Below are 13,887 nucleotides of genomic sequence, written 5' to 3'. Positions count from 1 at the left end.
AACCAGAAGTATTTTTTTGTGTGGATATCTGTGACACCTGACCTAGACAGTGTACATGAACATCTTTTATTCATAAATTTTGTGACCTGGAACTAGAATTCTTCTGAATTAATTCACCCTCAGAGAAGTACTAAAACAGATGACAATCAAACACAATCAAATATAAAATGGATTATTTCTTCTTTCAGATTGCTGATAAATGGCAAGAAACTTCAGTCTGTTTGGCAGAGCAATCCACTTCTTTTGTACACTTGTGTGAAATGAAAGGTACATTTTGTATTAATGTGACATCTAAAAATAAATACATGTGATCTTGCCTTCATCCATGAGTAAATAAGAGCAAAACTAACCTTGCCTTTTCAGAGGAATGTAAATGGCTGTTGAAGGTATGCAGAAAGAAGAGGTGCTTGGGTCACTTGGGTTAATGGTGCTATTTGTAGCACCAATTCAAAGTGCTCTGAAGTCCATAACCACCTAATTGGCCTTGGTGGGCTTCAGAACTTTGGCTCCTGTGACAAAAGTAAGAATCTGCTTGAATTTATCTGAGAATTTTGGTTTGCACTTAAATTTCAGTAAAACAAATGATGTAATCTATACTTTCTTGTAGGTTATCACAATTATTTGTTGACAGTTGAGCAAGGTTTGTTCCTCAGATGCAGATGAGATGTATTCTTGTATATTGTTACTAAAGAAATCAGAAGTCAGAGCATAATTAGGTACTTGAAGGTTACTGACAGTTACAGACAAATGGAGGTAAGACACTCAGCAGCAAAACAGACTGTACATATTGAAAGAAAGTTCTTATTGAAACTGTACAAGAAGAAATAGTTGAAATAACTTTCAAGAAGATAAGCCTCACAATTAAATTAATGGCTCACTCTATTCCAGGTTTTTTTGGGGACCCTAGAGAACCATGTTGAATGAACATTTGCTCTTCATGTTTGGAGCACCAAAACAGGGACCCACTCTGAGCAAAGGTCCTACAGAGTAGCAGCAGCATCTGTCTGCTGCTCATTCCCCTCAGCAGGTCATCTGACTGCATGACTGATGAGCCATGGCTGGAGAATCACAGGGAAAAATGTGGGGAGTGGGCTAGCCATGAAAAAGGGATGACAAAACCTCAAAGTGGGAAAAAAGCCCCAAATGAACAAAGAAAGAAAGTAGGACATGGAAAAGAAAATTGTCTAGAGGCAGAAATAGTAGTGCTTGTCCGAGGGTGGACATCTTATTCCTGCCCAACCCACTTCCCCATAGGAGGCAGGAGTGTTGCAGGAAGGAGCAGGATGACTACAAGCACCCCTGAGCCAGGACTGAAGAAATGGCTGCACTGGACTATGGTGGATGAAATTTATGGGGCCTGATGGGATTAATCTCAGAATACTCAAAGAGCTGGCTGATGTCACCGCAAAACCTCTCTCAGTGATTTTTGAGCAGTCTTGGGCATTTAGAGAGGTCCCAGATGACTGGAAGCTGATGAATGTTGTTCTAATCTTTGAGAAGGACAAGAAGGAGGACCCAGGAAACTATAGACCTGTTAATCTCATTGCAGTGCCTGGCAAAGTTATGGAGAAAATTTTTCTGGAAGGTATTGAAAAACACCTGAAAGACAACACTATCATTAGTCATATCCAGCACAGCTTCATGAGAGGAAAGTCCTGCTTATCCAACTTGATTTCCTTTCATGACAAGGTAACCCACTCAGCTGATCAAGGGAAGCCAGCTGGCGTCATCTTTTTGGATTTCAGTAAAGCTTTCGATAATGTCTCTCACAGGATCCTTCTAGACAAAATGCCCAGCACAGATAGATAAACACCTCATGTGGTGGGTGAACAATTGGCTCATGGGTTGAGCACAGAGGGTAAAAGTGAATGTAGTGACTTCAGATTGGTGACCTGTCACTAGTGGGGTTCCACAGGGCTCCATCCTGGGCCCTGTGCTCTTCAACATCTTCATAAATGACTTAGACATAGGACTGGAAGGGATACTAAGCAAGTTTGCAGATGACACAAAACTGGGAGGAGCTGTTAACTCCCTCAAAGGCAGGGAGGCCCTGTAGAGAGACCTTAACAAATTAGAGGACTGGGAAACGCATCATATGAAGTTCAACAAGGGAAAATGAGGATTCTGCACCTGGGATGGGGTAACCCTGGATGTTTGTACAGACTGGGGAATGAGATGCTGGAAAGTAAGGCCATGGAAAGGGACCTGAGGGTCCTGGTAGATAGCAAGTTGAACATGAGTCAGCAGTGCCCTGACAGCCAGGAGGGCCGACTGTGTCCTGGGGGGCATCAGGCAAAGCATCGTGAGACAGTCCAGGGAGGGGATATTCCTGCTCTGCTCTGCACTTGGGCAGCCTCACCCTGAATATTGTGTGCAGTTTTGGTCAATGCAATATAAGCAAGATATTAAGCTGTTAAAGAGTGTCCAAAGAAAGGGCAGCAAAGATGGTGACGGGCATTGATGGGAAGATTTATGAGGAGCAGCTGAGGTCACTTAGTGTGTTCAGCCTGGAGAATGCACTTAGCAGCTTCCTTGTGAGGGGAAGTGGAGGGGCATGCACTGATCTCTTCTCTGTGGTGACCAGTGACAGGACTCAAGAGAAATGTCTAGAGTTGTGTCAGGGAAGGTTGAGGTTGAATATTAGAAAAAGACTCTTCACCCAGAGGATGGTCGGGCACTGACCAGGCTCCTCAATGAAGTGGTCACAGCACCAAAGGCTGCCAGAGTTCAGGAAGCATTTGGATGATACTCTCAGGCACATGGTGTGACTCAGGGCTAGTCCTGTGCAGGGCCAGAGCTGGATTATTTTGGGTCTCTTCCAACTTAGCATGTTCAGTGATTCTCTTGTTCTGTAATTCTGTGACTGACTGTGCAGTTTGAGGTGTTGGTGCTTGAATGAGACATAAAGCCAAGAGACTGTTTACTTTCTATGCATCAAAGCTCTTATCATTTTTACTTCAGAAGAGCAGTATGTGACACCTGGTTTCCTGCCGAAGTTTTAACCAGGTCATTTATTTGTTTTCCCCTTTCTTATACACAGTGTTTGTGGTGGCATTCAGTGTTGCTGTTGTTCCTGAAAGAAGTCAGGTTATGAAAAGTAATTTTAGCAAAGCTAACTATTTTTTCAATAATATTATTTGAACATGCTTATCCACACTTATAGATCTATCACCTATGTCTCAGCTTCAATTCTGCAGCAAGACTTACTATAATCTTTCCAGCAAAGCTTCACTACACACAAATCAAATCAAGAGGAGCTTTTGTTGACACAAAATTCAACAGAGAGATCATTTACCAGGCTACAGATCCTAATCAAATGGATTTTCCTTTCAAATTTCCAACATGATTTAGAATTTTCACACGTTACTCTGTTGCAAAAATTGTTGTCATGCATGACCAACTGCATTATGCTTTCAAAATTGTCACTGTTTTGAAAGGAATATGGAATACCAACATCAGATGTAATTCAGCAAAAGATCATTCTCCTTTGTGGGAGGAATTGTGTTTTGGCCAGCAGGACCATTCATCCATCTCTCTGCAATAAAATGCAGAATATTGCACTAATGTATTTGGGAGATTTTGAACAACCAGCTTCATTTTATATCAATTGTTAGTGTTCCTAGACAAATACCTGTTATTTCATATTTATTAATCATAAATTTATAGGCCAGATCTTTATCTGGCTTACATCTGGACTTCCCTGTTGAGGTTGCTTCACTGTATTTCACAAATTGTTTCCCAGCTTCAATACACTGCTCATTTCCTAATACTTCCACATTTATAAATAAGGAATTTCAGACAGAGAAGATCACTGTGTAATGCTGTGCTAGGAAAGAATACTGTCTTCTTCTGACATGAGTGCATGAGAAGGGCAGGGATTGAGGACAGATAGTGAGCAGTGCAAAATGTAGTGTTTGATTTCCTTGTATCCATGCATAACTGTTATAAAGATTTTAGATTTTAAAACTTAAAGTACTACTTAGCACTCACAAAAGCCCCCTGGCAAAAGGGAATTGGTTCAGAACTCCAGAAAAAAGACATTAGATTTTCTCCCTTGAAAGTAAACACCTCCAGTAGGATATTGAGGTTGACAAATTAACAAAAGATCTAATTGAACAGATGCTTTTGAACCAGAATGCCTTAGTCTTCTGTCTGAGCTCACGGACAGACTTATCACCTGGCACTCCCAATACAGGAATGAGCCACGCAGTCACCTTATATGAGTCAGTCATGGGTGACTTTGCCTGTGACTTTGGACAATTTTCACAAACATATCAGTTAGAACCTGTGGCGCCAATTATTGGTACTCCTTAGTTAAGTATGGATTGCAGACCAGGACTTGATAGGCCCGATCAACCAGTCTCTGTGTTGTTGAAACACCACTAACAGTGCTGGTTGTGCACAGAGGCAAATGGAGGAGTTGCCAGGGGGCTCTGATTTGAGTCAAAAAGGCATTTAGCTGGAATCCTAAGCACTAAGGAAGGAAGAAAAATTACTTTAGCTGTAATTGTTTTGGTTTAAAAATACATGTCATTAAATGTAAATTTAGTGATTATTTTTGTCTTCCCAGAGAACTAAATTTTCAAATAAACCACAGTCCTCCCTCCCCTCACAGTGCTGTCAGATCATTTGTTACAGACCATGCTGATAAGCTGGGTCCATTTCCAACTGCTATGCATGCTAGTTTACTTTACTTTTTTGGATGCCCTGTTTGCTCAGACAAGAGAAAATGAGCATAACAGTATTTCTGGTCTTTACACCAGGTCAGTGGTTTGTTAATATTTTAACCATGCCAGTGTGTGCTGAAATGTTCTGTACCTTCATCATAAATTCAAGTAGTCTGAAAAATGAATCCTGGCATAATGTTTTATAGTCATCCACAAAGACTCTGGTTACAAACCAAACACTGGACTTCTTTGCAGGAGTATGTAAGTTGTATGAGCAAACATAGTCACCTCCATGGCTCCTGTTCGCATTTGCTCTCCAAATTAGGAGATGGCAGGAATACAGATTCCTTCATGTTCCCATTTGCTGGGTGATAACAACATTAATGATATAAGTGTTGACAAGGCAGGGCCATTTGCAAGTCTCTTGCCTGACCTCATTAAGAGTTCATCTAGAGATGATGAACTGGACGTCACCAGGCACTATCACCTGCCCACACAGTCTGCCAGCTCAGGACCTCCGCAGACTCTCCAAGGCTCTCCAGAGAGGCAGAGCTCTCTCCATTTGCCAGGTATATCAGTTTGGTTTGAATGTGGGTCAACCAAGTATGATGACTAATGCAAAAAAACCCGAAGCATTGCCTCCATCATCATTTCATCCTGCTTCAATCCCACCTAGTCATCACTTTACCAGAGTTGGAAGCCCACTCTCCTTGGGTAGCCGAAAGAAACTGAGGCTGCTGTGCTGCTTTCAGCACAAAGAAATGCACACCAAATATGGTTTTCAGAGATGTGTGTAAAATAAATTAAATTGAAGGAGAAAGAGCAGATGGAGCTACAAATGCTAGCAAGGTATGTGGCAATACCTCATCTTTCTCATTGCAAAAACCTGTTTTTCAGCTTGTTAGAATTTTGTCAGACTCTGGGGAAAGGCAAGAGGAAGTTTTGTATGCCATGTGTCTCCCCATGACTGAGTCTTTTATTTAATTATTTGATAGAATTTCAGCAAAGTGGTTTAGCCATTTTCAAGAATGTAACTGGGGAAGTGGAAAGAGAAAGAAATGTTGTCAAGGCAACAGTAATTCCATTATTTTCTAACTTCTAAGTGCTTGAGCAGGCAACCTTTATCTTCTTTACATGTCATTTTTATACATAATAGTAATACTGTTGGAGACAATTATTCTCATCCATTTTAAGAAAAGAGCATGCCAAGGTACTGAAAGGGCAGTAAGACATGCATTTGCAAACAAAACAAACTGACACCTTCAGACTGTGGCTGCTGGATCTCCTGCTGCTGTTTTGAAAATTGGCTTTCAGGGCCTAACTACTCTGTTAGCAACATCTCTTTAAATTGCCCTCCATCCGGACAAGATCAAGAAACTCATTTCCCTGGCTTGAAGTGCAATTGGCAGCCTCTACACGTTTTGAGCATATGTTAGTGTTCAGTAATCATTTCCCTTCCGAGTTTATGGCTCATTGTCATTTTTCACATAACAAAATTATTTAAATGAGGACAAAGACTGCTTTACATTTTGAGGAATGTCCTTAGGGAGAGGATTTTAATTTTTGTATGATAGGGGAGACTTTGTCGGATAAAATGTGTTCTTACTATTAACTTAGCCTACAGCACAATTGTTAAGTGCACTAAATGAAAGGGGGGAAAAAACAAGCAAGAAAAGAAAAAACCTAGAATAACCGCCTTTCTGGAGTCCTGTTGGATTTGCATGCTTTCCTTTCACTCTTCTAGAGCAAAAAAATTTCAAGGGTTTGGATTTTGGGGCTTTTTATTGGAAAAATACAAGTCTGTCAGTATTGGAAGTACATATAGGAATGTGGATCAGATATTGTTTTTGGAGAAACAAGTTGAATGGAAAGTGACAGGAACACTTGAATAGATTGGTTTGTGTTTCTACTCAGAAAACCTTTTGTTTCTTTTTTTTTCTATTGCTTTTCTTTGAGTAATTTCTGGTATTTTCATACCATTACTCCATATTTGTATATTTACATACTGCAAAATCTGGAGGCAACAATTCCTAGCAAACAGACTAGTGACCTACAGCCAATGAAATTTAAATTCTACATAGGGTTTTGCCACTGAAGCTCTGGCCTGTATGGCAAGACATTTTATTTCTGTTTCTCCATTCCCCAGGCCATGAAATAGGAACAGTATATGATGTCACCGATTAAGTACCTTGATATCTATGACAAAGGCTTTGTGGAAAAAATGGGTTGCATTATTTGTATATGTAAGAGATATAGTATAAGTTTTTATTTGTGCATAAGAAATCTAACAAGCACAAAAATATATCACACATATTTTAGGAGATGTCAGTATTACTGATTTTGTTCTTATTCAGATTGAATGGTCTCAAAAAGTAGGACTTTTTCTATTGAAAAGAAGCAAGCCTTCCTTGACTTCTGCTTATGTTTTGCAGTGCCCAGCAGGGCCTATGTCTTTGATTTCCCCTGGGTATTTCCCTTATGTGCTACTTCCCACATCATCAGAGTTTGTCACCTTCCTGCTATAAGAAGTAGAGCTCACATTTCTTCTTTAAGTATATTCTGACAACCCATGCAGTTTTGTACCTAGCTAATACATGTCTAGGTACTGAATCCAGGCCAGCACTGTACACCAATTAAGTAACTGCTCTTTGAGAACAGATGTGACATTTAAAAAATCACAACAAAACCAATCTTAGCAAAACATCAAGCAAAACATTAGCAGCACTATGAAGAATTTCTGAGAATATCAGAGACTATTTCATTACTGCAACAGCAACAAAAATAAACCCACGGCAAGAATAGGAAAATAAACTTGTTAAATAACAGCCAAAGCAGCTAGTGTGAGAACCTGATGAGAAGTTATGGGCTGCAAAAAAGTACGTGTGCCTACACCACATCACCACCACAGAGATACAGGATGTTATCAGTACAATGCAAACCTTAACTCAGCTGTCATTAAAACCACAGGCTGTGTTTGTTCTTGGGTTGTTTAACTAACTTTGAGGTCGTTTTCATGGAATCAGCTGTTCTGCAGTATGATTTACACCACCTGTTCTCCACTTGGGTGAACTAAGCCACTTCTTGTCATGTGGCAGCACCGAAGAAACAAAGCTGCACGTGCTTTCTCTTCCTCATGAACCCTCTCAAAAACAGAATACTGCAGTAGTGCACAGAGAACTTGGACTCCACACCTGAAAATACTTAAACGTGTGTTGAATTTTACTACTGAACTTCAGAGTCTGACCTAGTAGATGGTTTAATTCTGCTTGCAATTAAATAAAAGGTAGGATTTCCACCATGAGGAAACTATGTTCTTATGTCTTTGAAGGAATACAAATACGGGTTTATGCCCACAGATAGATGTGTGACTTTTCTCACTAACCATGGATCAATCAAATCTTCTGTTCCAAATAATAGCAATAATTAAGTACATTGCAATCACAAGAGGGAGGTATTGCAGTGCAGGCTAGGGTCAACAGAGTTCATGCACTTATAACACAGTCAGTATAGAGTTTACTCATTGCTAAGCTTGAAAAGCAAACATGGATGTAGTTTATCTATCATTTTAATTATTACTATAGCACTGACATAGTGGAGAAATCAACAGCTGTGAAACAGCAGCTGGCAGCTATGTTTCCTTCACTATTCCTACTGTCAAAGAGGTAAAACACCTGCATAGATTTTTAGCTCTTTGAGAAGTGTAAAGATGCTTTGCAAAGAGTGATATAAGTCTTGTTATGGACTCACACATATATATATGTGCATATACAGTGACATCTCTTTAATTAAGGAGAAACTGAGGCTCAGACACAAGAAAAACTGAAGTCTTTCAAAATTAGGCAGTAATCAAAACTAGAAAGGGCTTCACTCACAGCCTTTCTTAGGACATTAGAACACAGTTCAAGCAACAAATAACAGCAAGTGTGGCAGCATCAAGCAAGCATTAAATGATTTTGATGAGATGGGCTATCCAGGAGTTCTGTGCAGTTTTTGGTCTGATAAGCATTTGCAAGATGCTGAAATGCCCGTGTTGCTCTCTTCTCATCTATGCATTATATCTGACTGTCCCATATCTATGCTTGTGCAACATGGGTAGCATGACAGCTTTAACCAGGCAAGACTAATAAATACCAACTTACATGACTGCAGTCACGTCACTTGTCTTGGGTGCTTTTGCTTGGGGATTGCCTCAGACCCACTTGCTGCATAGTGAATGAATGGCACTTTTGCAGATTGAAACTTTGCTTTATGTTGCATCTCATTTCTCTGAGTCACAAGGGCTTATTCTGTGGGTTTGGGCTCACTGGCAAAGAGCACAATTTCCTTTCTTGCCACAAAGCATGTACACACAGCATAGAGAGAAGAAACACTGTTATGATTTCTCCTTGGGTGATTTCAACAGATCAAGCAGCTAAAAGCAAGAGCGTCCCTGCCTTGTTTACATTCCTGCTGAGCAGGTACAGGCAAGGCACAGATCCATATGTGTTGACCAGGGCACCACTGTGCACACACAAAAACTCCTCTACAAATTGAAGCTCTGCCAAAGGGAAACTCAAGGGTCTTTTCACAGTGTCTAGGGTGGGAATTAATGCTTGCAATTGTATGCAGCTGTTAATTTTCTTCAGGTAACATTTCTCATGTCATAGAGGCATAATTCTGTGGTTTATTTTGCTTCTAGTTACTTGGCATACTTTTCATAGAATGCATAATAGAATATTATCTTGACTTGCTCTTGCTGCTTCACAGATCATATTTTACCAGCAATGCCTTGTCCTGTCTGAGCACCTTTTCAAAGCACTAGTCAAAAAGGACTGTCTTCCACATTTTTTTTAAACCTGAAGTTCTCCTTTTGTGTCAATTTTGTAAATGTCTGATTTGGCCCAAATTTTTACATACAATTCCAAAATCTGAGTGCCTCCCCTTTTGTAGGGGACAACAAAACATATTTTTTCAGAGAATGAATATAAGGACTTTTGTAAAGTCAGGCGTGACATTAGATTAAGCCAGAACTGTGAAATCCCAAATAATTATGCATTTTTGAAAATATGACCAAAATTTGTACTCTATCTAGGGAGGCTTTTCAATTATGAATTCTTAAATAGTGGGGCTTTTTTCCTACCAATGGGTCAGTAGTGGCACATGCAGTAAGATTCAGAAGAGCTCTTTTCTTGTCTCTCCTTTCTCATAGGACTGATAGGACAAATCTCCCTATGTATATATTGTCACAGACTCATTTGTGAAGTGATTTGGAATCCATTGAAGAAAAGTGTTCCTCAAAATTGAGATGTTAGAAATATTTTGTTAATTATGAATCTACACTCCTTCCCTCCACTAAATATATTCACTTCAATAAAGATGTTGCTTTATATCTTGAGGATTATGTATTTTCTCCCAGACAAGATTCCCCCAGCACAGCCAAATCACCATGGTCCAAAACAGCTCATAAAAGACACCATGGACCAAATCCTTTAAGTTCTATACACAGACATAATGACTTGAGCAAGATGGGCCTCATCTTTCCTTCAAGGTCAGAGATTTACTTGCCAGTGGAGTTCATGAGCAGGATTTAGCACTGAACCCACACAAACACACCAGGATCCAAAAGGATAGTTCATAACCAGAGATTTTTAAGCCAGTAAGATGACTTCCACTTGAAGCTCATGCCTATATGGCTCCTTATCTCTTCCTTGGGGATGCGTACTTGATTGCTCCACTTACACCATCTGCACTTTGCTGCAGGTGCTAACAGGAGGATGCACTTGGGATGGCATTTCTGGGGGTCAACAATTTTCCTGTTGCCAGCTGCAGCAGGGACAAGCCATCTCTGACTCAAGGGCAGCATATGTAAAGAGTATGGACTTTGCTGCTGGGGAAGGGAGGAGGCAGGGAGAGTCAGAACCACCCAGTAGAGGAGAAAAGTAAACAAATAAAGTGAGAAGAAAACCGGGTATCCTGACAAACTGCAAACATCTAACAAGCTCCCAGCTTCAGCACCACCAGCTGGCCCATTGCCACAGACATTTCTTCTGGTGGCTCCTGGTGTCATATGGCCCAGAATGCCTGCCTTCTCCCACTTCATTGCCATTTGTTTACTTTTCTGTGGCAGTTAATAAAGCCCCAGCTGCATCTGTGCAATTCTTGTGAACCGCTGCTTAGTGCCGACATGTTAATTCTCTTGGAAATATTTGCAACATTTGACTCTAATTGGTCTTGGCAAGGAGGGACAGACACACTATTGCTAGTCTGTCACCAGCTTGCATTATAGTGACGGGTTCAAACTTCTGGGGTTTTAACTGGGAAAAAAGCTGGGGAAAAAACCTACTGGAGCTGTAACAGTTTCCAGTGAGGCAATCAGTGCTTGATAAAGCCTGCACTTCAAGCTGCACTCTGACCTTTGCTGTTCAACTACTTAAAATTCTACACAATCATTACATTTTTTCTCCAAATAATAATTTGAGTAAGCATAGTATCTTTATCATGACTTCTGCTGTTCGACATTCACATCTAAGTTGAGCTAATGTAGCAATCTGCACTCAAGTGGAAAGCTACACATAAGTGGGGCAGTGATGCCTGGATGAGCTGAAGTAACTTCCTAAGGTAAAATCTCTGGCTTGATACAGGAAAGCTCCGAACTTACAAGTTGTGGTCTGGCTCTTGCACCCACACAGACAGTGATGAATTATTCTGACAAATGGCAACCTGCAAGACAAAAGGATGCTTACCAGAAACAATGAAATCCAAGCTCAGAAAGGTGATAAAACCCTCAGTGCTTTAAAATCCTTCTGTGGATGATGTGGAATGAGCATCTGTGCATAGCCAGGATGAAATCCACCCTGGCAAGAATGGCTATCTCCAAATCAGAGCACCCCAGTGAACTCTCACTGTGAACAAATCCTCACTATACTGTGCCAGTGACAAAACATCCTTGGCAACTTTAGCTGTGCAGGAGCCAGCCAAGTGTGCTCCCTTTGCAAAGCACAGGGAGGAAGACTGGGAGGATGTCTGTCAAAAGCACGTACAGCCATCCTTTGCCCTCCTGGCAGCAATGACAGTGGCAAGCCGACTCTGCACAGCACTCCTCACGCGTCTCTATTCCATGTCCATCCTACCCCTAGTTTTGCTTTCTGGCAGTTAGCACACTTTTTGCATTATTAGTATTTTCGGGCAGCATTGGCAAGAAGATTTGAGCTGCAAAGCTCCGGTGAAATTCCAAAGAAAGGCATAAGTCTTAGGTTTATGTTAGCTTTGGCTCAGGCTCACCTGAAGTGTCCAGATGGCCAGTTTCTGCATTCATTTGATCTAATGCAGTTTAAAATAGCATGTCCAAAGATACATGCCCAGGTAGAAGTTGACCAAAGAGAAAACAAGTAGAGTTCATGCAACAGCAGAGACCTTATCACATTCTTAACTGCCTCTGAGTGACACAAACATCCCTGTGAAAAGCATTCTGTGCCTGGAAAGCAAATGGCTGCAGCAGATGTCCCGCTTCAACTCAGAGATCTTTTCTCTGAGGCCACTGTCTTGCATTGCTCCAAGAATCACACATTTATCTCCTCAGTGTGCCAGCTCTTGGCAGACCTACCTAGTAAATATGCAAAACATAGTATGACAGCTGCTCTGCATGGACATACCTTAGAGTCCTGTTACTATTCTCCTTCTCAGGGAAGCCTGAAGAACAGTGTCAGTAAAGTTACTGTGCATGGGGTCTGCCTAGGGCCTCCAGAAGGGCTCTTCCTCTCCACACCACTGATAGAGTAACAATGTGTACTAGTCTGTCAACATTTCACATATTACTAAAAAAAGAGAGAATTATTTAATGGCTTGGTTAGCAGCATCCAAAACAATGACAAACAAACAAACAAAAAACCCAAACTAAAACAAAAAACCCTCAGCCAAACAGGAAGAACAGTGTATTCGTTTATAACTTCATCTTAATTTGCAAGTTACCTCCTATTTTCCAATGGAGGTGTGAATACTATGAGAAATGTCATATTTGAAGGCCCAGCTTTTATGAATATGTCTTTTATTTTTGAGACACCTGTGGCTTAGAAGTGTGAACTGTTTTCTTTTGAATTTAGTTTCTCAAATATTTCTTTACCACATAGACATAGACCACAGACTACGACTTCTGGATCAGTGAACCATAGACTATGTAAGGATATTTTCAACTGGGAGTAATAGCATTCAGATTCATAGCTCTGGGTTTCTGCTGGGAGAGAAAAAGTTGAGTTGTACTTGGCACCAGGCTAGAAATAGGAAGTTGCAAAATCTAGGGTCTTTGGCAAAGTCTGAAAAAACATAGCAAATTTTAAGAATCCAGGTCATCTGCACTGGTAGCTCACTGTCTTACCTTCAGCTGGTCTCTGTCAGCAAACTCACAAGCATCTTACCTAAAATGAGCTTTAGTGGTCACATATGTGAACACACACACACGGTATCCAGTAAGACAACTATAAAATTTACTTAGCAACATGCACAACAATTGGCAGGAGATATCTGGCTGCTGCTTGAAAGATCAGTGGCAAACCACCAATATCCTTCATGCCTGGCTTCACATAGCTTTGTTTATTATTTAATATTTGTGGGGCAGCAGAGAGAAAATTCTACAATGATCAATCTCTAATAAGTGGTACGGTGTGCACAAGGGGAAAAAATGCAAAAGGCCATGTGTACCTCTTGTATGAAAATTGTTCACCTGCAAGTGAATAATTAACACTCTAGAAGCTCTCACACTGCCTAAGGACTCACACAACAGCATAGTGTGAATTTCTTTGTCCAGAAACAATGAGCTATTGTCTCTTCACTTTTGACAAGTGTGAAGTGCAAGGGTAAAGGAAATGCTATCATGAGACATATTTGAGCAATGAAGATTTTATAGGTATTTTTGTGCTGGGCTGTTTCACTCTTCAGGTTTCACTCTTCATGTTGCATAGAAGATAATAACATTCCACTAAGCTTCTTTGAGACTTGGGGAGTGGAGACTGGATGGCTTTTACAAGAGGTGGCAAATGAAAGCTAAAGACTTGTAGACATAGTACTCTTAACCTTCCAAAACTGGGACAGATACATGAAATGTGGAAAGAGAACAAGAAGGAAAATAATATGTAAAGACTTGTCTACTCACACGTTTCACTTTTATCTGTATGTTATGGAGACATATGCTGCTGTGACATCTCTTTCCTTACATTTGGATGGTTTATGTATCAGTCCTTATTGTTTT

The 13,887-nt window shown here is 40.5% G+C and overlaps 1 long non-coding RNA gene across 1 annotated transcript in view; it reads right to left on the bottom strand.

Moving 5' to 3' along the window:
- Positions 1-12,058, bottom strand: part of LOC139670424 (uncharacterized) — a 62,733-nt gene extending 50,675 nt beyond the window's left edge. Inside the window, exon 1 of the long non-coding RNA XR_011697481.1 lies at positions 8,807-12,058. This is a non-coding gene — a long non-coding RNA (uncharacterized lncRNA). The remainder of the gene's footprint in view (positions 1-8,806) is intronic.
- Positions 12,059-13,887: the final 1,829 nt, after the last annotated feature.

This window comes from Pithys albifrons, chromosome 3, assembly GCF_047495875.1.
Source record: "Pithys albifrons albifrons isolate INPA30051 chromosome 3, PitAlb_v1, whole genome shotgun sequence".
Taxonomy (NCBI): domain Eukaryota; kingdom Metazoa; phylum Chordata; class Aves; order Passeriformes; family Thamnophilidae; genus Pithys; species Pithys albifrons.
Note: the sequence above shows the minus strand (reverse complement) of the source record. Positions and strands in the feature narration are given on the sequence as shown.